The following is a 22,130-nucleotide window of genomic DNA, read 5'->3' as shown; positions in this document are numbered from 1 at the left end:
GCAAGGCCTGAGGCGGGGCAGAGCATGGGCGTGGGGGCGCAAAGTGACCAGCCAAGGCCCCGCAGACCCTTTGGGCAAAGCCGTTGCCTACCCAAAGCTGCTTCCCAGAAGCCTCGGCCGGCCGGCCAGTGAAATTTACATGACCACGCCATCCAGCAGAGCCAATCAGGGCCTTGCTTTCAGGATCCTCTCCATTGCTGAGAATTTGGGCAAGGGTAGAGTACAGCATGCTGACAGGTGGGCTCGCCAGGTGGAACGAAGGCCCAGAAGCAGCTTTTGAGGCCCTTTCCCAGCATTCCCCAGGCTCCTGAATTTGCATGCCTCTTCCCCTTGCCCAGCCCCATTTCCAGCCTACTGCAGCACCCAGAAGGAAGCTGGAGAGACAGCTAAGGGTGCTCCAGAGTGGTTTTTCTTGTTGCCTTTCTTGATACCAGAGATCAGGGGAAAGCGCGAACGCAGTCCCCCACTACCAGAAATTATGCAGTCGAGTATCCCGCATTTGGGGACATCGCAGGGGTCAGCACATCCGAAGTGCAATGGATGAGCCTCACCCTGGGAGAACCACCTTCGTGATCATGGTGTCTCCCCTGCCAGGTAAGTATGAGTTGGAAGGGGACAGGGCAAGGGGGGCCCGCTTGGCATCTCCCTGCAGAGCGAGGGTGGCATCCACAGAGGCAAGGCCTGAGGCGGGGCAGAGCATGGGCGTGGGGGCGCAAAGTGACCAGCCAAGGCCCCGCAGACCCTTTGGGCAAAGCCGTTGCCTACCCAAAGCTGCTTCCCAGAAGCCTCGGCCGGCCGGCCAGTGAAATTTACATGACCACGCCATCCAGCAGAGCCAATCAGGGCCTTGCTTTCAGGATCCTCTCCATTGCTGAGAATTTGGGCAAGGGTAGAGTACAGCATGCTGACAGGTGGGCTCGCCAGGTGGAACGAAGGCCCAGAAGCAGCTTTTGAGGCCCTTTCCCAGCATTCCCCAGGCTCCTGAATTTGCATGCCTCTTCCCCTTGCCCAGCCCCATTTCCAGCCTACTGCAGCACCCAGAAGGAAGCTGGAGAGACAGCTAAGGGTGCTCCAGAGTGGTTTTTCTTGTTGCCTTTCTTGATACCAGAGATCAGGGGAAAGCGCGAACGCAGTCCCCCACTACCAGAAATTATGCAGTCGAGTATCCCGCATTTGGGGACATCGCAGGGGTCAGCACATCCGAAGTGCAATGGATGAGCCTCACCCTGGGAGAACCACCTTCGTGATCATGGTGTCTCCCCTGCCAGGTAAGTATGAGTTGGAAGGGGACAGGGCAAGGGGGGCCCGCTTGGCATCTCCCTGCAGAGCGAGGGTGGCATCCACAGAGGCAAGGCCTGAGGCGGGGCAGAGCATGGGCGTGGGGGCGCAAAGTGACCAGCCAAGGCCCCGCAGACCCTTTGGGCAAAGCCGTTGCCTACCCAAAGCTGCTTCCCAGAAGCCTCGGCCGGCCGGCCAGTGAAATTTACATGACCACGCCATCCAGCAGAGCCAATCAGGGCCTTGCTTTCAGGATCCTCTCCATTGCTGAGAATTTGGGCAAGGGTAGAGTACAGCATGCTGACAGGTGGGCTCGCCAGGTGGAACGAAGGCCCAGAAGCAGCTTTTGAGGCCCTTTCCCAGCATTCCCCAGGCTCCTGAATTTGCATGCCTCTTCCCCTTGCCCAGCCCCATTTCCAGCCTACTGCAGCACCCAGAAGGAAGCTGGAGAGACAGCTAAGGGTGCTCCAGAGTGGTTTTTCTTGTTGCCTTTCTTGATACCAGAGATCAGGGGAAAGCGCGAACGCAGTCCCCCACTACCAGAAATTATGCAGTCGAGTATCCCGCATTTGGGGACATCGCAGGGGTCAGCACATCCGAAGTGCAATGGATGAGCCTCACCCTGGGAGAACCACCTTTTTTTTTTTTTTTTTTTAAGTTTCAAAAACCTTTATTAAGTGCTTTAAGTAGGCGATACATAGGTTTTTAAAGAGTGGTACCTCTTCCCTTAGGAAGGGCAGTCCAGTTCAACTTTGTTTCAAATCACATTTTAACAACACAGTCAGTTTACATATGAAATAAGTAGTAAAGGGGGGTTTGGTTTCTTGGGGCAGTGTGGGGAGTTCAGTGGGAAGGAGGGGTTAGGGTTTACAGTTCTTCCTCCTTCTCACCCTCCTTGTTGTCCTTGTCTGTGTAGTCTCTCAGCAGGTTGAGTACCATTCGGCGGCACGCTTCCCTGCTCACCACCTCCCCGTTGGTCACCAGTCGGGTCCTGGCATACAAGAGGATGTCCTTTATGCAGCAGAGGGTTCTCCAGCATCCTTGGATAGCCTCCACTGAGTGTGTCTTTGGAAACAGCCCATACAGCACAGAGTGGTGAGTGATGTTTGGGTATGGGATGTGGTCTTCCATTTCTTGTTTTAAGGCTCCCCGCAGTCTCTGGGCAAAAGGGCAGGCCCAGAACAGATGGTATGTAGTTTCCTCTGCAGGGCAACCCCTTGGGCATTCTCTGTGTGGGCACAGGCCCCTGCTGTGCATGAATGACCGGACTGGCAGTCCCCCTTTCACGGCCATCCATGCAATGTCTTTGTGCCTGTTGGTTAGGGATGGGGAGGATACATTTTCCCACACCCTTGTTGCTGTAGCAGGTGGCAGGTCGCTCACTGGTTCTGTGGTGTCCCTGGACCTGATTAGTCTGTGGATTGTCCTGGGCTTCCATAGGCTTGGTGTGACACAGTTCAGCCCAAATTCCACCACAAACTTCTCAATCTCCTTGTAGTACCAGGGGAGGTCCCAGTTGAACATTGTTGCATTCTCCCACTTATCCCATCCCAGTCTTCTCCATACTGGGAGCAGGAAGAAGCGGAAGACCCTGTAAGCTGAGTGATCCTTGTTCTCGTTCGTCAGGGTTATTCGGACGCAGCCACACACAAAGAAGGCTCTGAGGATTGTCGGGATGTCAGGGACTGCCTTCCCTCCCTTGCGATGCTCCTTGTGCATGACTGTCCTTTTCACCCTGTCCATCTTTGAGTGCCAAACAAAGTGGAAAACCATGCTGTTCACAGCCCGTGCTACGTTGGCCAGGAGTGGCCAGGCCTGTGTCACATACTGCAGCACGGGCAGTGCGTCGTTCCTGAGCACCAGAGGAGAACCACCTTCGTGATCATGGTGTCTCCCCTGCCAGGTAAGTATGAGTTGGAAGGGGACAGGGCAAGGGGGGCCCGCTTGGCATCTCCCTGCAGAGCGAGGGTGGCATCCACAGAGGCAAGGCCTGAGGCGGGGCAGAGCATGGGCGTGGGGGCGCAAAGTGACCAGCCAAGGCCCCGCAGACCCTTTGGGCAAAGCCGTTGCCTACCCAAAGCTGCTTCCCAGAAGCCTCGGCCGGCCGGCCAGTGAAATTTACATGACCACGCCATCCAGCAGAGCCAATCAGGGCCTTGCTTTCAGGATCCTCTCCATTGCTGAGAATTTGGGCAAGGGTAGAGTACAGCATGCTGACAGGTGGGCTCGCCAGGTGGAACGAAGGCCCAGAAGCAGCTTTTGAGGCCCTTTCCCAGCATTCCCCAGGCTCCTGAATTTGCATGCCTCTTCCCCTTGCCCAGCCCCATTTCCAGCCTACTGCAGCACCCAGAAGGAAGCTGGAGAGACAGCTAAGGGTGCTCCAGAGTGGTTTTTCTTGTTGCCTTTCTTGATACCAGAGATCAGGGGAAAGCGCGAACGCAGTCCCCCACTACCAGAAATTATGCAGTCGAGTATCCCGCATTTGGGGACATCGCAGGGGTCAGCACATCCGAAGTGCAATGGATGAGCCTCACCCTGGGAGAACCACCTTCGTGATCATGGTGTCTCCCCTGCCAGGTAAGTATGAGTTGGAAGGGGACAGGGCAAGGGGGGCCCGCTTGGCATCTCCCTGCAGAGCGAGGGTGGCATCCACAGAGGCAAGGCCTGAGGCGGGGCAGAGCATGGGCGTGGGGGCGCAAAGTGACCAGCCAAGGCCCCGCAGACCCTTTGGGCAAAGCCGTTGCCTACCCAAAGCTGCTTCCCAGAAGCCTCGGCCGGCCGGCCAGTGAAATTTACATGACCACGCCATCCAGCAGAGCCAATCAGGGCCTTGCTTTCAGGATCCTCTCCATTGCTGAGAATTTGGGCAAGGGTAGAGTACAGCATGCTGACAGGTGGGCTCGCCAGGTGGAACGAAGGCCCAGAAGCAGCTTTTGAGGCCCTTTCCCAGCATTCCCCAGGCTCCTGAATTTGCATGCCTCTTCCCCTTGCCCAGCCCCATTTCCAGCCTACTGCAGCACCCAGAAGGAAGCTGGAGAGACAGCTAAGGGTGCTCCAGAGTGGTTTTTCTTGTTGCCTTTCTTGATACCAGAGATCAGGGGAAAGCGCGAACGCAGTCCCCCACTACCAGAAATTATGCAGTCGAGTATCCCGCATTTGGGGACATCGCAGGGGTCAGCACATCCGAAGTGCAATGGATGAGCCTCACCCTGGGAGAACCACCTTCGTGATCATGGTGTCTCCCCTGCCAGGTAAGTATGAGTTGGAAGGGGACAGGGCAAGGGGGGCCCGCTTGGCATCTCCCTGCAGAGCGAGGGTGGCATCCACAGAGGCAAGGCCTGAGGCGGGGCAGAGCATGGGCGTGGGGGCGCAAAGTGACCAGCCAAGGCCCCGCAGACCCTTTGGGCAAAGCCGTTGCCTACCCAAAGCTGCTTCCCAGAAGCCTCGGCCGGCCGGCCAGTGAAATTTACATGACCACGCCATCCAGCAGAGCCAATCAGGGCCTTGCTTTCAGGATCCTCTCCATTGCTGAGAATTTGGGCAAGGGTAGAGTACAGCATGCTGACAGGTGGGCTCGCCAGGTGGAACGAAGGCCCAGAAGCAGCTTTTGAGGCCCTTTCCCAGCATTCCCCAGGCTCCTGAATTTGCATGCCTCTTCCCCTTGCCCAGCCCCATTTCCAGCCTACTGCAGCACCCAGAAGGAAGCTGGAGAGACAGCTAAGGGTGCTCCAGAGTGGTTTTTCTTGTTGCCTTTCTTGATACCAGAGATCAGGGGAAAGCGCGAACGCAGTCCCCCACTACCAGAAATTATGCAGTCGAGTATCCCGCATTTGGGGACATCGCAGGGGTCAGCACATCCGAAGTGCAATGGATGAGCCTCACCCTGGGAGAACCACCTTCGTGATCATGGTGTCTCCCCTGCCAGGTAAGTATGAGTTGGAAGGGGACAGGGCAAGGGGGGCCCGCTTGGCATCTCCCTGCAGAGCGAGGGTGGCATCCACAGAGGCAAGGCCTGAGGCGGGGCAGAGCATGGGCGTGGGGGCGCAAAGTGACCAGCCAAGGCCCCGCAGACCCTTTGGGCAAAGCCGTTGCCTACCCAAAGCTGCTTCCCAGAAGCCTCGGCCGGCCGGCCAGTGAAATTTACATGACCACGCCATCCAGCAGAGCCAATCAGGGCCTTGCTTTCAGGATCCTCTCCATTGCTGAGAATTTGGGCAAGGGTAGAGTACAGCATGCTGACAGGTGGGCTCGCCAGGTGGAACGAAGGCCCAGAAGCAGCTTTTGAGGCCCTTTCCCAGCATTCCCCAGGCTCCTGAATTTGCATGCCTCTTCCCCTTGCCCAGCCCCATTTCCAGCCTACTGCAGCACCCAGAAGGAAGCTGGAGAGACAGCTAAGGGTGCTCCAGAGTGGTTTTTCTTGTTGCCTTTCTTGATACCAGAGATCAGGGGAAAGCGCGAACGCAGTCCCCCACTACCAGAAATTATGCAGTCGAGTATCCCGCATTTGGGGACATCGCAGGGGTCAGCACATCCGAAGTGCAATGGATGAGCCTCACCCTGGGAGAACCACCTTCGTGATCATGGTGTCTCCCCTGCCAGGTAAGTATGAGTTGGAAGGGGACAGGGCAAGGGGGGCCCGCTTGGCATCTCCCTGCAGAGCGAGGGTGGCATCCACAGAGGCAAGGCCTGAGGCGGGGCAGAGCATGGGCGTGGGGGCGCAAAGTGACCAGCCAAGGCCCCGCAGACCCTTTGGGCAAAGCCGTTGCCTACCCAAAGCTGCTTCCCAGAAGCCTCGGCCGGCCGGCCAGTGAAATTTACATGACCACGCCATCCAGCAGAGCCAATCAGGGCCTTGCTTTCAGGATCCTCTCCATTGCTGAGAATTTGGGCAAGGGTAGAGTACAGCATGCTGACAGGTGGGCTCGCCAGGTGGAACGAAGGCCCAGAAGCAGCTTTTGAGGCCCTTTCCCAGCATTCCCCAGGCTCCTGAATTTGCATGCCTCTTCCCCTTGCCCAGCCCCATTTCCAGCCTACTGCAGCACCCAGAAGGAAGCTGGAGAGACAGCTAAGGGTGCTCCAGAGTGGTTTTTCTTGTTGCCTTTCTTGATACCAGAGATCAGGGGAAAGCGCGAACGCAGTCCCCCACTACCAGAAATTATGCAGTCGAGTATCCCGCATTTGGGGACATCGCAGGGGTCAGCACATCCGAAGTGCAATGGATGAGCCTCACCCTGGGAGAACCACCTTCGTGATCATGGTGTCTCCCCTGCCAGGTAAGTATGAGTTGGAAGGGGACAGGGCAAGGGGGGCCCGCTTGGCATCTCCCTGCAGAGCGAGGGTGGCATCCACAGAGGCAAGGCCTGAGGCGGGGCAGAGCATGGGCGTGGGGGCGCAAAGTGACCAGCCAAGGCCCCGCAGACCCTTTGGGCAAAGCCGTTGCCTACCCAAAGCTGCTTCCCAGAAGCCTCGGCCGGCCGGCCAGTGAAATTTACATGACCACGCCATCCAGCAGAGCCAATCAGGGCCTTGCTTTCAGGATCCTCTCCATTGCTGAGAATTTGGGCAAGGGTAGAGTACAGCATGCTGACAGGTGGGCTCGCCAGGTGGAACGAAGGCCCAGAAGCAGCTTTTGAGGCCCTTTCCCAGCATTCCCCAGGCTCCTGAATTTGCATGCCTCTTCCCCTTGCCCAGCCCCATTTCCAGCCTACTGCAGCACCCAGAAGGAAGCTGGAGAGACAGCTAAGGGTGCTCCAGAGTGGTTTTTCTTGTTGCCTTTCTTGATACCAGAGATCAGGGGAAAGCGCGAACGCAGTCCCCCACTACCAGAAATTATGCAGTCGAGTATCCCGCATTTGGGGACATCGCAGGGGTCAGCACATCCGAAGTGCAATGGATGAGCCTCACCCTGGGAGAACCACCTTCGTGATCATGGTGTCTCCCCTGCCAGGTAAGTATGAGTTGGAAGGGGACAGGGCAAGGGGGGCCCGCTTGGCATCTCCCTGCAGAGCGAGGGTGGCATCCACAGAGGCAAGGCCTGAGGCGGGGCAGAGCATGGGCGTGGGGGCGCAAAGTGACCAGCCAAGGCCCCGCAGACCCTTTGGGCAAAGCCGTTGCCTACCCAAAGCTGCTTCCCAGAAGCCTCGGCCGGCCGGCCAGTGAAATTTACATGACCACGCCATCCAGCAGAGCCAATCAGGGCCTTGCTTTCAGGATCCTCTCCATTGCTGAGAATTTGGGCAAGGGTAGAGTACAGCATGCTGACAGGTGGGCTCGCCAGGTGGAACGAAGGCCCAGAAGCAGCTTTTGAGGCCCTTTCCCAGCATTCCCCAGGCTCCTGAATTTGCATGCCTCTTCCCCTTGCCCAGCCCCATTTCCAGCCTACTGCAGCACCCAGAAGGAAGCTGGAGAGACAGCTAAGGGTGCTCCAGAGTGGTTTTTCTTGTTGCCTTTCTTGATACCAGAGATCAGGGGAAAGCGCGAACGCAGTCCCCCACTACCAGAAATTATGCAGTCGAGTATCCCGCATTTGGGGACATCGCAGGGGTCAGCACATCCGAAGTGCAATGGATGAGCCTCACCCTGGGAGAACCACCTTCGTGATCATGGTGTCTCCCCTGCCAGGTAAGTATGAGTTGGAAGGGGACAGGGCAAGGGGGGCCCGCTTGGCATCTCCCTGCAGAGCGAGGGTGGCATCCACAGAGGCAAGGCCTGAGGCGGGGCAGAGCATGGGCGTGGGGGCGCAAAGTGACCAGCCAAGGCCCCGCAGACCCTTTGGGCAAAGCCGTTGCCTACCCAAAGCTGCTTCCCAGAAGCCTCGGCCGGCCGGCCAGTGAAATTTACATGACCACGCCATCCAGCAGAGCCAATCAGGGCCTTGCTTTCAGGATCCTCTCCATTGCTGAGAATTTGGGCAAGGGTAGAGTACAGCATGCTGACAGGTGGGCTCGCCAGGTGGAACGAAGGCCCAGAAGCAGCTTTTGAGGCCCTTTCCCAGCATTCCCCAGGCTCCTGAATTTGCATGCCTCTTCCCCTTGCCCAGCCCCATTTCCAGCCTACTGCAGCACCCAGAAGGAAGCTGGAGAGACAGCTAAGGGTGCTCCAGAGTGGTTTTTCTTGTTGCCTTTCTTGATACCAGAGATCAGGGGAAAGCGCGAACGCAGTCCCCCACTACCAGAAATTATGCAGTCGAGTATCCCGCATTTGGGGACATCGCAGGGGTCAGCACATCCGAAGTGCAATGGATGAGCCTCACCCTGGGAGAACCACCTTCGTGATCATGGTGTCTCCCCTGCCAGGTAAGTATGAGTTGGAAGGGGACAGGGCAAGGGGGGCCCGCTTGGCATCTCCCTGCAGAGCGAGGGTGGCATCCACAGAGGCAAGGCCTGAGGCGGGGCAGAGCATGGGCGTGGGGGCGCAAAGTGACCAGCCAAGGCCCCGCAGACCCTTTGGGCAAAGCCGTTGCCTACCCAAAGCTGCTTCCCAGAAGCCTCGGCCGGCCGGCCAGTGAAATTTACATGACCACGCCATCCAGCAGAGCCAATCAGGGCCTTGCTTTCAGGATCCTCTCCATTGCTGAGAATTTGGGCAAGGGTAGAGTACAGCATGCTGACAGGTGGGCTCGCCAGGTGGAAAGAAGGCCCAGAAGCAGAGTTGGAGGCTTCTGAGCCTACAGAACTGCCACTAAGCCCTACTCTAGGGCTAGGCAGTGCTTTTGTTGGCCAAAGCCAGGGAAAAGGCCTGCCGGGGAGCAGTGTTTCGCGCCCTGAGCCCCTCACGCCTTCCCGAACGCTCCCAAACGCGGCAGAACCCTCGCCGGGCAGAGCCCTCGCCGGGCCCAGGCCTGGTGGCCTCAGCCATAGTCTTGGCCCCAGAAGGCAAGGGTGAGGACTACAGGCTGACAGCCGGTCCACAAGCCCAGGGGCTTAGCTGAGAGGGACAGACCTGTCACCTAGCCAGGGCCTACTTTCCTCTCTCTGGATAGGTCCCCTGAGTGGGAGGCGGCAGCTATCCCAGCACTCCCCAGGCTCCTGAATTTGCATGCCTCTTCCCCTTGCCCAGCCCCATTTCCAGCCTGCTGCAGCACCCAGAAGGAAGCTGGAGAGACAGCTAAGGGTGCTCCAGAGTGGTTTTTCTTGTTGCCTTTCTTGATACCAGAGATCAGGGGAAAGCGCGAACGCAGTCCCCCACTACCAGAAATTATGCAGTCGAGTATCCCGCATTTGGGGACATCGCAGGGGTCAGCACATCCGAAGTGCAATGGATGAGCCTCACCCTGGGAGAACCACCTTCGTGATCATGGTGTCTCCCCTGCCAGGTAAGTATGAGTTGGAAGGGGACAGGGCAAGGGGGGCCCGCTTGGCATCTCCCTGCAGAGCGAGGGTGGCATCCACAGAGGCAAGGCCTGAGGCGGGGCAGAGCATGGGCGTGGGGGCGCAAAGTGACCAGCCAAGGCCCCGCAGACCCTTTGGGCAAAGCCGTTGCCTACCCAAAGCTGCTTCCCAGAAGCCTCGGCCGGCCGGCCAGTGAAATTTACATGACCACGCCATCCAGCAGAGCCAATCAGGGCCTTGCTTTCAGGATCCTCTCCATTGCTGAGAATTTGGGCAAGGGTAGAGTACAGCATGCTGACAGGTGGGCTCGCCAGGTGGAAAGAAGGCCCAGAAGCAGAGTTGGAGGCTTCTGAGCCTACAGAACTGCCACTAAGCCCTACTCTAGGGCTAGGCAGTGCTTTTGTTGGCCAAAGCCAGGGAAAAGGCCTGCCGGGGAGCAGTGTTTCGCGCCCTGAGCCCCTCACGCCTTCCCGAACGCTCCCAAACGCGGCAGAACCCTCGCCGGGCAGAGCCCTCGCCGGGCCCAGGCCTGGTGGCCTCAGCCATAGTCTTGGCCCCAGAAGGCAAGGGTGAGGACTACAGGCTGACAGCCGGTCCACAAGCCCAGGGGCTTAGCTGAGAGGGACAGACCTGTCACCTAGCCAGGGCCTACTTTCCTCTCTCTGGATAGGTCCCCTGAGTGGGAGGCGGCAGCTATCCCAGCACTCCCCAGGCTCCTGAATTTGCATGCCTCTTCCCCTTGCCCAGCCCCATTTCCAGCCTGCTGCAGCACCCAGAAGGAAGCTGGAGAGACAGCTAAGGGTGCTCCAGAGTGGTTTTTCTTGTTGCCTTTCTTGATACCAGAGATCAGGGGAAAGCGCGAACGCAGTCCCCCACTACCAGAAATTATGCAGTCGAGTATCCCGCATTTGGGGACATCGCAGGGGTCAGCACATCCGAAGTGCAATGGATGAGCCTCACCCTGGGAGAACCACCTTCGTGATCATGGTGTCTCCCCTGCCAGGTAAGTATGAGTTGGAAGGGGACAGGGCAAGGGGGGCCCGCTTGGCATCTCCCTGCAGAGCGAGGGTGGCATCCACAGAGGCAAGGCCTGAGGCGGGGCAGAGCATGGGCGTGGGGGCGCAAAGTGACCAGCCAAGGCCCCGCAGACCCTTTGGGCAAAGCCGTTGCCTACCCAAAGCTGCTTCCCAGAAGCCTCGGCCGGCCGGCCAGTGAAATTTACATGACCACGCCATCCAGCAGAGCCAATCAGGGCCTTGCTTTCAGGATCCTCTCCATTGCTGAGAATTTGGGCAAGGGTAGAGTACAGCATGCTGACAGGTGGGCTCGCCAGGTGGAACGAAGGCCCAGAAGCAGCTTTTGAGGCCCTTTCCCAGCATTCCCCAGGCTCCTGAATTTGCATGCCTCTTCCCCTTGCCCAGCCCCATTTCCAGCCTACTGCAGCACCCAGAAGGAAGCTGGAGAGACAGCTAAGGGTGCTCCAGAGTGGTTTTTCTTGTTGCCTTTCTTGATACCAGAGATCAGGGGAAAGCGCGAACGCAGTCCCCCACTACCAGAAATTATGCAGTCGAGTATCCCGCATTTGGGGACATCGCAGGGGTCAGCACATCCGAAGTGCAATGGATGAGCCTCACCCTGGGAGAACCACCTTCGTGATCATGGTGTCTCCCCTGCCAGGTAAGTATGAGTTGGAAGGGGACAGGGCAAGGGGGGCCCGCTTGGCATCTCCCTGCAGAGCGAGGGTGGCATCCACAGAGGCAAGGCCTGAGGCGGGGCAGAGCATGGGCGTGGGGGCGCAAAGTGACCAGCCAAGGCCCCGCAGACCCTTTGGGCAAAGCCGTTGCCTACCCAAAGCTGCTTCCCAGAAGCCTCGGCCGGCCGGCCAGTGAAATTTACATGACCACGCCATCCAGCAGAGCCAATCAGGGCCTTGCTTTCAGGATCCTCTCCATTGCTGAGAATTTGGGCAAGGGTAGAGTACAGCATGCTGACAGGTGGGCTCGCCAGGTGGAAAGAAGGCCCAGAAGCAGAGTTGGAGGCTTCTGAGCCTACAGAACTGCCACTAAGCCCTACTCTAGGGCTAGGCAGTGCTTTTGTTGGCCAAAGCCAGGGAAAAGGCCTGCCGGGGAGCAGTGTTTCGCGCCCTGAGCCCCTCACGCCTTCCCGAACGCTCCCAAATGCGGCAGAACCCTCGCCGGGCAGAGCCCTCGCCGGGCCCAGGCCTGGTGGCCTCAGCCATAGTCTTGGCCCCAGAAGGCAAGGGTGAGGACTACAGGCTGACAGCCGGTCCACAAGCCCAGGGGCTTAGCTGAGAGGGACAGACCTGTCACCTAGCCAGGGCCTACTTTCCTCTCTCTGGATAGGTCCCCTGAGTGGGAGGCGGCAGCTATCCCAGCACTCCCCAGGCTCCTGAATTTGCATGCCTCTTCCCCTTGCCCAGCCCCATTTCCAGCCTGCTGCAGCACCCAGAAGGAAGCTGGAGAGACAGCTAAGGGTGCTCCAGAGTGGTTTTTCTTGTTGCCTTTCTTGATACCAGAGATCAGGGGAAAGCGCGAACGCAGTCCCCCACTACCAGAAATTATGCAGTCGAGTATCCCGCATTTGGGGACATCGCAGGGGTCAGCACATCCGAAGTGCAATGGATGAGCCTCACCCTGGGAGAACCACCTTCGTGATCATGGTGTCTCCCCTGCCAGGTAAGTATGAGTTGGAAGGGGACAGGGCAAGGGGGGCCCGCTTGGCATCTCCCTGCAGAGCGAGGGTGGCATCCACAGAGGCAAGGCCTGAGGCGGGGCAGAGCATGGGCGTGGGGGCGCAAAGTGACCAGCCAAGGCCCCGCAGACCCTTTGGGCAAAGCCGTTGCCTACCCAAAGCTGCTTCCCAGAAGCCTCGGCCGGCCGGCCAGTGAAATTTACATGACCACGCCATCCAGCAGAGCCAATCAGGGCCTTGCTTTCAGGATCCTCTCCATTGCTGAGAATTTGGGCAAGGGTAGAGTACAGCATGCTGACAGGTGGGCTCGCCAGGTGGAACGAAGGCCCAGAAGCAGCTTTTGAGGCCCTTTCCCAGCATTCCCCAGGCTCCTGAATTTGCATGCCTCTTCCCCTTGCCCAGCCCCATTTCCAGCCTACTGCAGCACCCAGAAGGAAGCTGGAGAGACAGCTAAGGGTGCTCCAGAGTGGTTTTTCTTGTTGCCTTTCTTGATACCAGAGATCAGGGGAAAGCGCGAACGCAGTCCCCCACTACCAGAAATTATGCAGTCGAGTATCCCGCATTTGGGGACATCGCAGGGGTCAGCACATCCGAAGTGCAATGGATGAGCCTCACCCTGGGAGAACCACCTTCGTGATCATGGTGTCTCCCCTGCCAGGTAAGTATGAGTTGGAAGGGGACAGGGCAAGGGGGGCCCGCTTGGCATCTCCCTGCAGAGCGAGGGTGGCATCCACAGAGGCAAGGCCTGAGGCGGGGCAGAGCATGGGCGTGGGGGCGCAAAGTGACCAGCCAAGGCCCCGCAGACCCTTTGGGCAAAGCCGTTGCCTACCCAAAGCTGCTTCCCAGAAGCCTCGGCCGGCCGGCCAGTGAAATTTACATGACCACGCCATCCAGCAGAGCCAATCAGGGCCTTGCTTTCAGGATCCTCTCCATTGCTGAGAATTTGGGCAAGGGTAGAGTACAGCATGCTGACAGGTGGGCTCGCCAGGTGGAACGAAGGCCCAGAAGCAGCTTTTGAGGCCCTTTCCCAGCATTCCCCAGGCTCCTGAATTTGCATGCCTCTTCCCCTTGCCCAGCCCCATTTCCAGCCTACTGCAGCACCCAGAAGGAAGCTGGAGAGACAGCTAAGGGTGCTCCAGAGTGGTTTTTCTTGTTGCCTTTCTTGATACCAGAGATCAGGGGAAAGCGCGAACGCAGTCCCCCACTACCAGAAATTATGCAGTCGAGTATCCCGCATTTGGGGACATCGCAGGGGTCAGCACATCCGAAGTGCAATGGATGAGCCTCACCCTGGGAGAACCACCTTCGTGATCATGGTGTCTCCCCTGCCAGGTAAGTATGAGTTGGAAGGGGACAGGGCAAGGGGGGCCCGCTTGGCATCTCCCTGCAGAGCGAGGGTGGCATCCACAGAGGCAAGGCCTGAGGCGGGGCAGAGCATGGGCGTGGGGGCGCAAAGTGACCAGCCAAGGCCCCGCAGACCCTTTGGGCAAAGCCGTTGCCTACCCAAAGCTGCTTCCCAGAAGCCTCGGCCGGCCGGCCAGTGAAATTTACATGACCACGCCATCCAGCAGAGCCAATCAGGGCCTTGCTTTCAGGATCCTCTCCATTGCTGAGAATTTGGGCAAGGGTAGAGTACAGCATGCTGACAGGTGGGCTCGCCAGGTGGAACGAAGGCCCAGAAGCAGCTTTTGAGGCCCTTTCCCAGCATTCCCCAGGCTCCTGAATTTGCATGCCTCTTCCCCTTGCCCAGCCCCATTTCCAGCCTGCTGCAGCACCCAGAAGGAAGCTGGAGAGACAGCTAAGGGTGCTCCAGAGTGGTTTTTCTTGTTGCCTTTCTTGATACCAGAGATCAGGGGAAAGCGCGAACGCAGTCCCCCACTACCAGAAATTATGCAGTCGAGTATCCCGCATTTGGGGACATCGCAGGGGTCAGCACATCCGAAGTGCAATGGATGAGCCTCACCCTGGGAGAACCACCTTCGTGATCATGGTGTCTCCCCTGCCAGGTAAGTATGAGTTGGAAGGGGACAGGGCAAGGGGGGCCCGCTTGGCATCTCCCTGCAGAGCGAGGGTGGCATCCACAGAGGCAAGGCCTGAGGCGGGGCAGAGCATGGGCGTGGGGGCGCAAAGTGACCAGCCAAGGCCCCGCAGACCCTTTGGGCAAAGCCGTTGCCTACCCAAAGCTGCTTCCCAGAAGCCTCGGCCGGCCGGCCAGTGAAATTTACATGACCACGCCATCCAGCAGAGCCAATCAGGGCCTTGCTTTCAGGATCCTCTCCATTGCTGAGAATTTGGGCAAGGGTAGAGTACAGCATGCTGACAGGTGGGCTCGCCAGGTGGAACGAAGGCCCAGAAGCAGCTTTTGAGGCCCTTTCCCAGCATTCCCCAGGCTCCTGAATTTGCATGCCTCTTCCCCTTGCCCAGCCCCATTTCCAGCCTACTGCAGCACCCAGAAGGAAGCTGGAGAGACAGCTAAGGGTGCTCCAGAGTGGTTTTTCTTGTTGCCTTTCTTGATACCAGAGATCAGGGGAAAGCGCGAACGCAGTCCCCCACTACCAGAAATTATGCAGTCGAGTATCCCGCATTTGGGGACATCGCAGGGGTCAGCACATCCGAAGTGCAATGGATGAGCCTCACCCTGGGAGAACCACCTTCGTGATCATGGTGTCTCCCCTGCCAGGTAAGTATGAGTTGGAAGGGGACAGGGCAAGGGGGGCCCGCTTGGCATCTCCCTGCAGAGCGAGGGTGGCATCCACAGAGGCAAGGCCTGAGGCGGGGCAGAGCATGGGCGTGGGGGCGCAAAGTGACCAGCCAAGGCCCCGCAGACCCTTTGGGCAAAGCCGTTGCCTACCCAAAGCTGCTTCCCAGAAGCCTCGGCCGGCCGGCCAGTGAAATTTACATGACCACGCCATCCAGCAGAGCCAATCAGGGCCTTGCTTTCAGGATCCTCTCCATTGCTGAGAATTTGGGCAAGGGTAGAGTACAGCATGCTGACAGGTGGGCTCGCCAGGTGGAAAGAAGGCCCAGAAGCAGAGTTGGAGGCTTCTGAGCCTACAGAACTGCCACTAAGCCCTACTCTAGGGCTAGGCAGTGCTTTTGTTGGCCAAAGCCAGGGAAAAGGCCTGCCGGGGAGCAGTGTTTCGCGCCCTGAGCCCCTCACGCCTTCCCGAACGCTCCCAAACGCGGCAGAACCCTCGCCGGGCAGAGCCCTCGCCGGGCCCAGGCCTGGTGGCCTCAGCCATAGTCTTGGCCCCAGAAGGCAAGGGTGAGGACTACAGGCTGACAGCCGGTCCACAAGCCCAGGGGCTTAGCTGAGAGGGACAGACCTGTCACCTAGCCAGGGCCTACTTTCCTCTCTCTGGATAGGTCCCCTGAGTGGGAGGCGGCAGCTATCCCAGCACTCCCCAGGCTCCTGAATTTGCATGCCTCTTCCCCTTGCCCAGCCCCATTTCCAGCCTGCTGCAGCACCCAGAAGGAAGCTGGAGAGACAGCTAAGGGTGCTCCAGAGTGGTTTTTCTTGTTGCCTTTCTTGATACCAGAGATCAGGGGAAAGCGCGAACGCAGTCCCCCACTACCAGAAATTATGCAGTCGAGTATCCCGCATTTGGGGACATCGCAGGGGTCAGCACATCCGAAGTGCAATGGATGAGCCTCACCCTGGGAGAACCACCTTCGTGATCATGGTGTCTCCCCTGCCAGGTAAGTATGAGTTGGAAGGGGACAGGGCAAGGGGGGCCCGCTTGGCATCTCCCTGCAGAGCGAGGGTGGCATCCACAGAGGCAAGGCCTGAGGCGGGGCAGAGCATGGGCGTGGGGGCGCAAAGTGACCAGCCAAGGCCCCGCAGACCCTTTGGGCAAAGCCGTTGCCTACCCAAAGCTGCTTCCCAGAAGCCTCGGCCGGCCGGCCAGTGAAATTTACATGACCACGCCATCCAGCAGAGCCAATCAGGGCCTTGCTTTCAGGATCCTCTCCATTGCTGAGAATTTGGGCAAGGGTAGAGTACAGCATGCTGACAGGTGGGCTCGCCAGGTGGAAAGAAGGCCCAGAAGCAGAGTTGGAGGCTTCTGAGCCTACAGAACTGCCACTAAGCCCTACTCTAGGGCTAGGCAGTGCTTTTGTTGGCCAAAGCCAGGGAAAAGGCCTGCCGGGGAGCAGTGTTTCGCGCCCTGAGCCCCTCACGAACGCTCCCAAACGCGGCAGAACCCTCGCCGGGCAGAGCCCTCGCCGGGCCCAGGCCTGGTGGCCTCAGCCATAGTCTTGGCCCCAGAAGGCAAGGGTGAGGACTACAGGCTGACAGCCGGTCCACAAGCCCAGGGGCTTAGCTGAGAGGGACAGACCTGTCACCTAGCCAGGGCCTACTTTCCTCTCTCTGGATAGGTCCCCTGAGTGGGAGGCGGCAGCTATCCCAGCACTCCCCAGGCTCCTGAATTTGCATGCCTCTTCCCCTTGCCCAGCCCCATTTCCAGCCTGCTGCAGCACCCAGTAGGAAGCTGGAGAGACAGCTAAGGGTGCTCCAGAGTGGTTTTTCTTGTTGCCTTTCTTGATACCAGAGATCAGGGGAAAGCGCGAACGCAGTCCCCCACTACCAGAAATTATGCAGTCGAGTATCCCGCATTTGGGGACATCGCAGGGGTCAGCACATCCGAAGTGCAATGGATGAGCCTCACCCTGGGAGAACCACCTTCGTGATCATGGTGTCTCCCCTGCCAGGTAAGTATGAGTTGGAAGGGGACAGGGCAAGGGGGGCCCGCTTGGCATCTCCCTGCAGAGCGAGGGTGGCATCCACAGAGGCAAGGCCTGAGGCGGGGCAGAGCATGGGCGTGGGGGCGCAAAGTGACCAGCCAAGGCCCCGCAGACCCTTTGGGCAAAGCCGTTGCCTACCCAAAGCTGCTTCCCAGAAGCCTCGGCCGGCCGGCCAGTGAAATTTACATGACCACGCCATCCAGCAGAGCCAATCAGGGCCTTGCTTTCAGGATCCTCTCCATTGCTGAGAATTTGGGCAAGGGTAGAGTACAGCATGCTGACAGGTGGGCTCGCCAGGTGGAAAGAAGGCCCAGAAGCAGAGTTGGAGGCTTCTGAGCCTACAGAACTGCCACTAAGCCCTACTCTAGGGCTAGGCAGTGCTTTTGTTGGCCAAAGCCAGGGAAAAGGCCTGCCGGGGAGCAGTGTTTCGCGCCCTGAGCCCCTCACGCCTTCCCGAACGCTCCCAAACGCGGCAGAACCCTCGCCGGGCAGAGCCCTCGCCGGGCCCAGGCCTGGTGGCCTCAGCCATAGTCTTGGCCCCAGAAGGCAAGGGTGAGGACTACAGGCTGACAGCCGGTCCACAAGCCCAGGGGCTTAGCTGAGAGGGACAGACCTGTCACCTAGCCAGGGCCTACTTTCCTCTCTCTGGATAGGTCCCCTGAGTGGGAGGCGGCAGCTATCCCAGCACTCCCCAGGCTCCTGAATTTGCATGCCTCTTCCCCTTGCCCAGCCCCATTTCCAGCCTGCTGCAGCACCCAGAAGGAAGCTGGAGAGACAGCTAAGGGTGCTCCAGAGTGGTTTTTCTTGTTGCCTTTCTTGATACCAGAGATCAGGGGAAAGCGCGAACGCAGTCCCCCACTACCAGAAATTATGCAGTCGAGTATCCCGCATTTGGGGACATCGCAGGGGTCAGCACATCCGAAGTGCAATGGATGAGCCTCACCCTGGGAGAACCACCTTCGTGATCATGGTGTCTCCCCTGCCAGGTAAGTATGAGTTGGAAGGGGACAGGGCAAGGGGGGCCCGCTTGGCATCTCCCTGCAGAGCGAGGGTGGCATCCACAGAGGCAAGGCCTGAGGCGGGGCAGAGCATGGGCGTGGGGGCGCAAAGTGACCAGCCAAGGCCCCGCAGACCCTTTGGGCAAAGCCGTTGCCTACCCAAAGCTGCTTCCCAGAAGCCTCGGCCGGCCGGCCAGTGAAATTTACATGACCACGCCATCCAGCAGAGCCAATCAGGGCCTTGCTTTCAGGATCCTCTCCATTGCTGAGAATTTGGGCAAGGGTAGAGTACAGCATGCTGACAGGTGGGCTCGCCAGGTGGAAAGAAGGCCCAGAAGCAGAGTTGGAGGCTTCTGAGCCTACAGAACTGCCACTAAGCCCTACTCTAGGGCTAGGCAGTGCTTTTGTTGGCCAAAGCCAGGGAAAAGGCCTGCCGGGGAGCAGTGTTTCGCGCCCTGAGCCCCTCACGCCTTCCCGAACGCTCCCAAACGCGGCAGAACCCTCGCCGGGCAGAGCCCTCGCCGGGCCCAGGCCTGGTGGCCTCAGCCATAGTCTTGGCCCCAGAAGGCAAGGGTGAGGACTACAGGCTGACAGCCGGTCCACAAGCCCAGGGGCTTAGCTGAGAGGGACAGACCTGTCACCTAGCCAGGGCCTACTTTCCTCTCTCTGGATAGGTCCCCTGAGTGGGAGGCGGCAGCTATCCCAGCACTCCCCAGGCTCCTGAATTTGCATGCCTCTTCCCCTTGCCCAGCCCCATTTCCAGCCTACTGCAGCACCCAGAAGGAAGCTGGAGAGACAGCTAAGGGTGCTCCAGAGTGGTTTTTCATGTTGCCTTTCTTGATACCAGAGATCAGGGGAAAGCGCGAACGCAGTCCCCCACTACCAGAAATTATGCAGTCGAGTATCCCGCATTTGGGGACATCGCAGGGGTCAGCACATCCGAAGTGCAATGGATGAGCCTCACCCTGGGAGAACCACCTTCGTGATCATGGTGTCTCCCCTGCCAGGTAAGTATGAGTTGGAAGGGGACAGGGCAAGGGGGGCCCGCTTGGCATCTCCCTGCAGAGCGAGGGTGGCATCCACAGAGGCAAGGCCTGAGGCGGGGCAGAGCATGGGCGTGGGGGCGCAAAGTGACCAGCCAAGGCCCCGCAGACCCTTTGGGCAAAGCCGTTGCCTACCCAAAGCTGCTTCCCAGAAGCCTCGGCCGGCCGGCCAGTGAAATTTACATGACCACGCCATCCAGCAGAGCCAATCAGGGCCTTGCTTTCAGGATCCTCTCCATTGCTGAGAATTTGGGCAAGGGTAGAGTACAGCATGCTGACAGGTGGGCTCGCCAGGTGGAAAGAAGGCCCAGAAGCAGAGTTGGAGGCTTCTGAGCCTACAGAACTGCCACTAAGCCCTACTCTAGGGCTAGGCAGTGCTTTTGTTGGCCAAAGCCAGGGAAAAGGCCTGCCGGGGAGCAGTGTTTCGCGCCCTGAGCCCCTCACGCCTTCCCGAACGCTCCCAAACGCGGCAGAACCCTCGCCGGGCAGAGCCCTCGCCGGGCCCAGGCCTGGTGGCCTCAGCCATAGTCTTGGCCCCAGAAGGCAAGGGTGAGGACTACAGGCTGACAGCCGGTCCACAAGCCCAGGGGCTTAGCTGAGAGGGACAGACCTGTCACCTAGCCAGGGCCTACTTTCCTCTCTCTGGATAGGTCCCCTGAGTGGGAGGCGGCAGCTATCCCAGCACTCCCCAGGCTCCTGAATTTGCATGCCTCTTCCCCTTGCCCAGCCCCATTTCCAGCCTGCTGCAGCACCCAGTAGGAAGCTGGAGAGACAGCTAAGGGTGCTCCAGAGTGGTTTTTCTTGTTGCCTTTCTTGATACCAGAGATCAGGGGAAAGCGCGAACGCAGTCCCCCACTACCAGAAATTATGCAGTCGAGTATCCCGCATTTGGGGACATCGCAGGGGTCAGCACATCCGAAGTGCAATGGATGAGCCTCACCCTGGGAGAACCACCTTCGTGATCATGGTGTCTCCCCTGCCAGGTAAGTATGAGTTGGAAGGGGACAGGGCAAGGGGGGCCCGCTTGGCATCTCCCTGCAGAGCGAGGGTGGCATCCACAGAGGCAAGGCCTGAGGCGGGGCAGAGCATGGGCGTGGGGGCGCAAAGTGACCAGCCAAGGCCCCGCAGACCCTTTGGGCAAAGCCGTTGCCTACCCAAAGCTGCTTCCCAGAAGCCTCGGCCGGCCGGCCAGTGAAATTTACATGACCACGCCATCCAGCAGAGCCAATCAGGGCCTTGCTTTCAGGATCCTCTCCATTGCTGAGAATTTGGGCAAGGGTAGAGTACAGCATGCTGACAGGTGGGCTCGCCAGGTGGAAAGAAGGCCCAGAAGCAGAGTTGGAGGCTTCTGAGCCTACAGAACTGCCACTAAGCCCTACTCTAGGGCTAGGCAGTGCTTTTGTTGGCCAAAGCCAGGGAAAAGGCCTGCCGGGGAGCAGTGTTTCGCGCCCTGAGCCCCGAACGCTCCCAAACGCGGCAGAACCCTCGCCGGGCAGAGCCCTCGCCGGGCCCAGGCCTGGTGGCCTCAGCCATAGTCTTGGCCCCAGAAGGCAAGGGTGAGGACTACAGGCTGACAGCCGGTCCACAAGCCCAGGGGCTTAGCTGAGAGGGACAGACCTGTCACCTAGCCAGGGCCTACTTTCCTCTCTCTGGATAGGTCCCCTGAGTGGGAGGCGGCAGCTATCCCAGCACTCCCCAGGCTCCTGAATTTGCATGCCTCTTCCCCTTGCCCAGCCCCATTTCCAGCCTGCTGCAGCACCCAGAAGGAAGCTGGAGAGACAGCTAAGGGTGCTCCAGAGTGGTTTTTCTTGTTGCCTTTCTTGATACCAGAGATCAGGGGAAAGCGCGAACGCAGTCCCCCACTACCAGAAATTATGCAGTCGAGTATCCCGCATTTGGGGACATCGCAGGGGTCAGCACATCCGAAGTGCAATGGATGAGCCTCACCCTGGGAGAACCACCTTCGTGATCATGGTGTCTCCCCTGCCAGGTAAGTATGAGTTGGAAGGGGACAGGGCAAGGGGGGCCCGCTTGGCATCTCCCTGCAGAGCGAGGGTGGCATCCACAGAGGCAAGGCCTGAGGCGGGGCAGAGCATGGGCGTGGGGGCGCAAAGTGACCAGCCAAGGCCCCGCAGACCCTTTGGGCAAAGCCGTTGCCTACCCAAAGCTGCTTCCCAGAAGCCTCGGCCGGCCGGCCAGTGAAATTTACATGACCACGCCATCCAGCAGAGCCAATCAGGGCCTTGCTTTCAGGATCCTCTCCATTGCTGAGAATTTGGGCAAGGGTAGAGTACAGCATGCTGACAGGTGGGCTCGCCAGGTGGAAAGAAGGCCCAGAAGCAGAGTTGGAGGCTTCTGAGCCTACAGAACTGCCACTAAGCCCTACTCTAGGGCTAGGCAGTGCTTTTGTTGGCCAAAGCCAGGGAAAAGGCCTGCCGGGGAGCAGTGTTTCGCGCCCTGAGCCCCTCACGCCTTCCCGAACGCTCCCAAACGCGGCAGAACCCTCGCCGGGCAGAGCCCTCGCCGGGCCCAGGCCTGGTGGCCTCAGCCATAGTCTTGGCCCCAGAAGGCAAGGGTGAGGACTACAGGCTGACAGCCGGTCCACAAGCCCAGGGGCTTAGCTGAGAGGGACAGACCTGTCACCTAGCCAGGGCCTACTTTCCTCTCTCTGGATAGGTCCCCTGAGTGGGAGGCGGCAGCTATCCCAGCACTCCCCAGGCTCCTGAATTTGCATGCCTCTTCCCCTTGCCCAGCCCCATTTCCAGCCTGCTGCAGCACCCAGAAGGAAGCTGGAGAGACAGCTAAGGGTGCTCCAGAGTGGTTTTTCTTGTTGCCTTTCTTGATACCAGAGATCAGGGGAAAGCGCGAACGCAGTCCCCCACTACCAGAAATTATGCAGTCGAGTATCCCGCATTTGGGGACATCGCAGGGGTCAGCACATCCGAAGTGCAATGGATGAGCCTCACCCTGGGAGAACCACCTTCGTGATCATGGTGTCTCCCCTGCCAGGTAAGTATGAGTTGGAA

At 59.0% G+C, this 22,130-nt stretch overlaps 25 non-coding genes and 1 pseudogene across 25 annotated transcripts; all 26 read right to left on the bottom strand.

Annotated features, from left to right (window-relative positions):
* Nucleotides 1-438: 438 nt before the first annotated feature.
* Nucleotides 439-602, bottom strand: LOC138292794 (U1 spliceosomal RNA). Its single transcript, XR_011202803.1, has one exon. It is a non-coding gene; the product is annotated as a U1 spliceosomal RNA (small nuclear RNA).
* Nucleotides 603-1,112: 510 nt separating this feature from the next.
* LOC138292787 (U1 spliceosomal RNA) lies at nucleotides 1,113-1,276 on the bottom strand. The gene has a single exon (XR_011202802.1). It is a non-coding gene; the product is annotated as a U1 spliceosomal RNA (small nuclear RNA).
* Nucleotides 1,277-1,786: 510 nt separating this feature from the next.
* LOC138291951 (U1 spliceosomal RNA) lies at nucleotides 1,787-1,924 on the bottom strand (annotated as a pseudogene).
* Nucleotides 1,925-3,699: 1,775 nt separating this feature from the next.
* LOC138292784 (U1 spliceosomal RNA) lies at nucleotides 3,700-3,863 on the bottom strand. Its single transcript, XR_011202800.1, has one exon. It is a non-coding gene; the product is annotated as a U1 spliceosomal RNA (small nuclear RNA).
* Nucleotides 3,864-4,373: 510 nt separating this feature from the next.
* LOC138292780 (U1 spliceosomal RNA) lies at nucleotides 4,374-4,537 on the bottom strand. The gene has a single exon (XR_011202799.1). It is a non-coding gene; the product is annotated as a U1 spliceosomal RNA (small nuclear RNA).
* Nucleotides 4,538-5,047: 510 nt separating this feature from the next.
* On the bottom strand, nucleotides 5,048-5,211 carry LOC138292774 (U1 spliceosomal RNA). Its single transcript, XR_011202798.1, has one exon. It is a non-coding gene; the product is annotated as a U1 spliceosomal RNA (small nuclear RNA).
* A 510-nt stretch (nucleotides 5,212-5,721) lies between these two features.
* Nucleotides 5,722-5,885, bottom strand: LOC138292770 (U1 spliceosomal RNA). The gene has a single exon (XR_011202797.1). It is a non-coding gene; the product is annotated as a U1 spliceosomal RNA (small nuclear RNA).
* Nucleotides 5,886-6,395: 510 nt separating this feature from the next.
* Nucleotides 6,396-6,559, bottom strand: LOC138292766 (U1 spliceosomal RNA). The gene has a single exon (XR_011202793.1). It is a non-coding gene; the product is annotated as a U1 spliceosomal RNA (small nuclear RNA).
* A 510-nt stretch (nucleotides 6,560-7,069) lies between these two features.
* On the bottom strand, nucleotides 7,070-7,233 carry LOC138292762 (U1 spliceosomal RNA). Its single transcript, XR_011202792.1, has one exon. It is a non-coding gene; the product is annotated as a U1 spliceosomal RNA (small nuclear RNA).
* Nucleotides 7,234-7,743: 510 nt separating this feature from the next.
* On the bottom strand, nucleotides 7,744-7,907 carry LOC138292753 (U1 spliceosomal RNA). Its single transcript, XR_011202787.1, has one exon. It is a non-coding gene; the product is annotated as a U1 spliceosomal RNA (small nuclear RNA).
* Nucleotides 7,908-8,417: 510 nt separating this feature from the next.
* LOC138292748 (U1 spliceosomal RNA) lies at nucleotides 8,418-8,581 on the bottom strand. Its single transcript, XR_011202785.1, has one exon. It is a non-coding gene; the product is annotated as a U1 spliceosomal RNA (small nuclear RNA).
* Nucleotides 8,582-9,436: 855 nt separating this feature from the next.
* LOC138292742 (U1 spliceosomal RNA) lies at nucleotides 9,437-9,600 on the bottom strand. The gene has a single exon (XR_011202783.1). It is a non-coding gene; the product is annotated as a U1 spliceosomal RNA (small nuclear RNA).
* Nucleotides 9,601-10,455: 855 nt separating this feature from the next.
* LOC138292737 (U1 spliceosomal RNA) lies at nucleotides 10,456-10,619 on the bottom strand. The gene has a single exon (XR_011202779.1). It is a non-coding gene; the product is annotated as a U1 spliceosomal RNA (small nuclear RNA).
* Nucleotides 10,620-11,129: 510 nt separating this feature from the next.
* On the bottom strand, nucleotides 11,130-11,293 carry LOC138292730 (U1 spliceosomal RNA). The gene has a single exon (XR_011202777.1). It is a non-coding gene; the product is annotated as a U1 spliceosomal RNA (small nuclear RNA).
* An 855-nt stretch (nucleotides 11,294-12,148) lies between these two features.
* Nucleotides 12,149-12,312, bottom strand: LOC138292725 (U1 spliceosomal RNA). Its single transcript, XR_011202774.1, has one exon. It is a non-coding gene; the product is annotated as a U1 spliceosomal RNA (small nuclear RNA).
* Nucleotides 12,313-12,822: 510 nt separating this feature from the next.
* On the bottom strand, nucleotides 12,823-12,986 carry LOC138292720 (U1 spliceosomal RNA). Its single transcript, XR_011202773.1, has one exon. It is a non-coding gene; the product is annotated as a U1 spliceosomal RNA (small nuclear RNA).
* A 510-nt stretch (nucleotides 12,987-13,496) lies between these two features.
* Nucleotides 13,497-13,660, bottom strand: LOC138292714 (U1 spliceosomal RNA). Its single transcript, XR_011202772.1, has one exon. It is a non-coding gene; the product is annotated as a U1 spliceosomal RNA (small nuclear RNA).
* Nucleotides 13,661-14,170: 510 nt separating this feature from the next.
* On the bottom strand, nucleotides 14,171-14,334 carry LOC138292707 (U1 spliceosomal RNA). The gene has a single exon (XR_011202768.1). It is a non-coding gene; the product is annotated as a U1 spliceosomal RNA (small nuclear RNA).
* A 510-nt stretch (nucleotides 14,335-14,844) lies between these two features.
* On the bottom strand, nucleotides 14,845-15,008 carry LOC138292703 (U1 spliceosomal RNA). The gene has a single exon (XR_011202764.1). It is a non-coding gene; the product is annotated as a U1 spliceosomal RNA (small nuclear RNA).
* Nucleotides 15,009-15,863: 855 nt separating this feature from the next.
* On the bottom strand, nucleotides 15,864-16,027 carry LOC138292693 (U1 spliceosomal RNA). Its single transcript, XR_011202761.1, has one exon. It is a non-coding gene; the product is annotated as a U1 spliceosomal RNA (small nuclear RNA).
* An 847-nt stretch (nucleotides 16,028-16,874) lies between these two features.
* Nucleotides 16,875-17,038, bottom strand: LOC138292688 (U1 spliceosomal RNA). The gene has a single exon (XR_011202760.1). It is a non-coding gene; the product is annotated as a U1 spliceosomal RNA (small nuclear RNA).
* An 855-nt stretch (nucleotides 17,039-17,893) lies between these two features.
* Nucleotides 17,894-18,057, bottom strand: LOC138292682 (U1 spliceosomal RNA). Its single transcript, XR_011202758.1, has one exon. It is a non-coding gene; the product is annotated as a U1 spliceosomal RNA (small nuclear RNA).
* An 855-nt stretch (nucleotides 18,058-18,912) lies between these two features.
* Nucleotides 18,913-19,076, bottom strand: LOC138292678 (U1 spliceosomal RNA). The gene has a single exon (XR_011202757.1). It is a non-coding gene; the product is annotated as a U1 spliceosomal RNA (small nuclear RNA).
* An 855-nt stretch (nucleotides 19,077-19,931) lies between these two features.
* LOC138292672 (U1 spliceosomal RNA) lies at nucleotides 19,932-20,095 on the bottom strand. The gene has a single exon (XR_011202756.1). It is a non-coding gene; the product is annotated as a U1 spliceosomal RNA (small nuclear RNA).
* Nucleotides 20,096-20,938: 843 nt separating this feature from the next.
* LOC138292666 (U1 spliceosomal RNA) lies at nucleotides 20,939-21,102 on the bottom strand. Its single transcript, XR_011202755.1, has one exon. It is a non-coding gene; the product is annotated as a U1 spliceosomal RNA (small nuclear RNA).
* Nucleotides 21,103-21,957: 855 nt separating this feature from the next.
* On the bottom strand, nucleotides 21,958-22,121 carry LOC138292659 (U1 spliceosomal RNA). Its single transcript, XR_011202753.1, has one exon. It is a non-coding gene; the product is annotated as a U1 spliceosomal RNA (small nuclear RNA).
* Between the last annotated feature and the right edge of the window lie 9 nt (nucleotides 22,122-22,130).

Source organism: Pleurodeles waltl, chromosome 1_1 (assembly GCF_031143425.1).
Source record: "Pleurodeles waltl isolate 20211129_DDA chromosome 1_1, aPleWal1.hap1.20221129, whole genome shotgun sequence".
NCBI classification, from domain to species: Eukaryota; Metazoa; Chordata; class Amphibia; order Caudata; family Salamandridae; genus Pleurodeles; species Pleurodeles waltl.
This window is presented reverse-complemented; position numbering and strand designations above follow the sequence as displayed.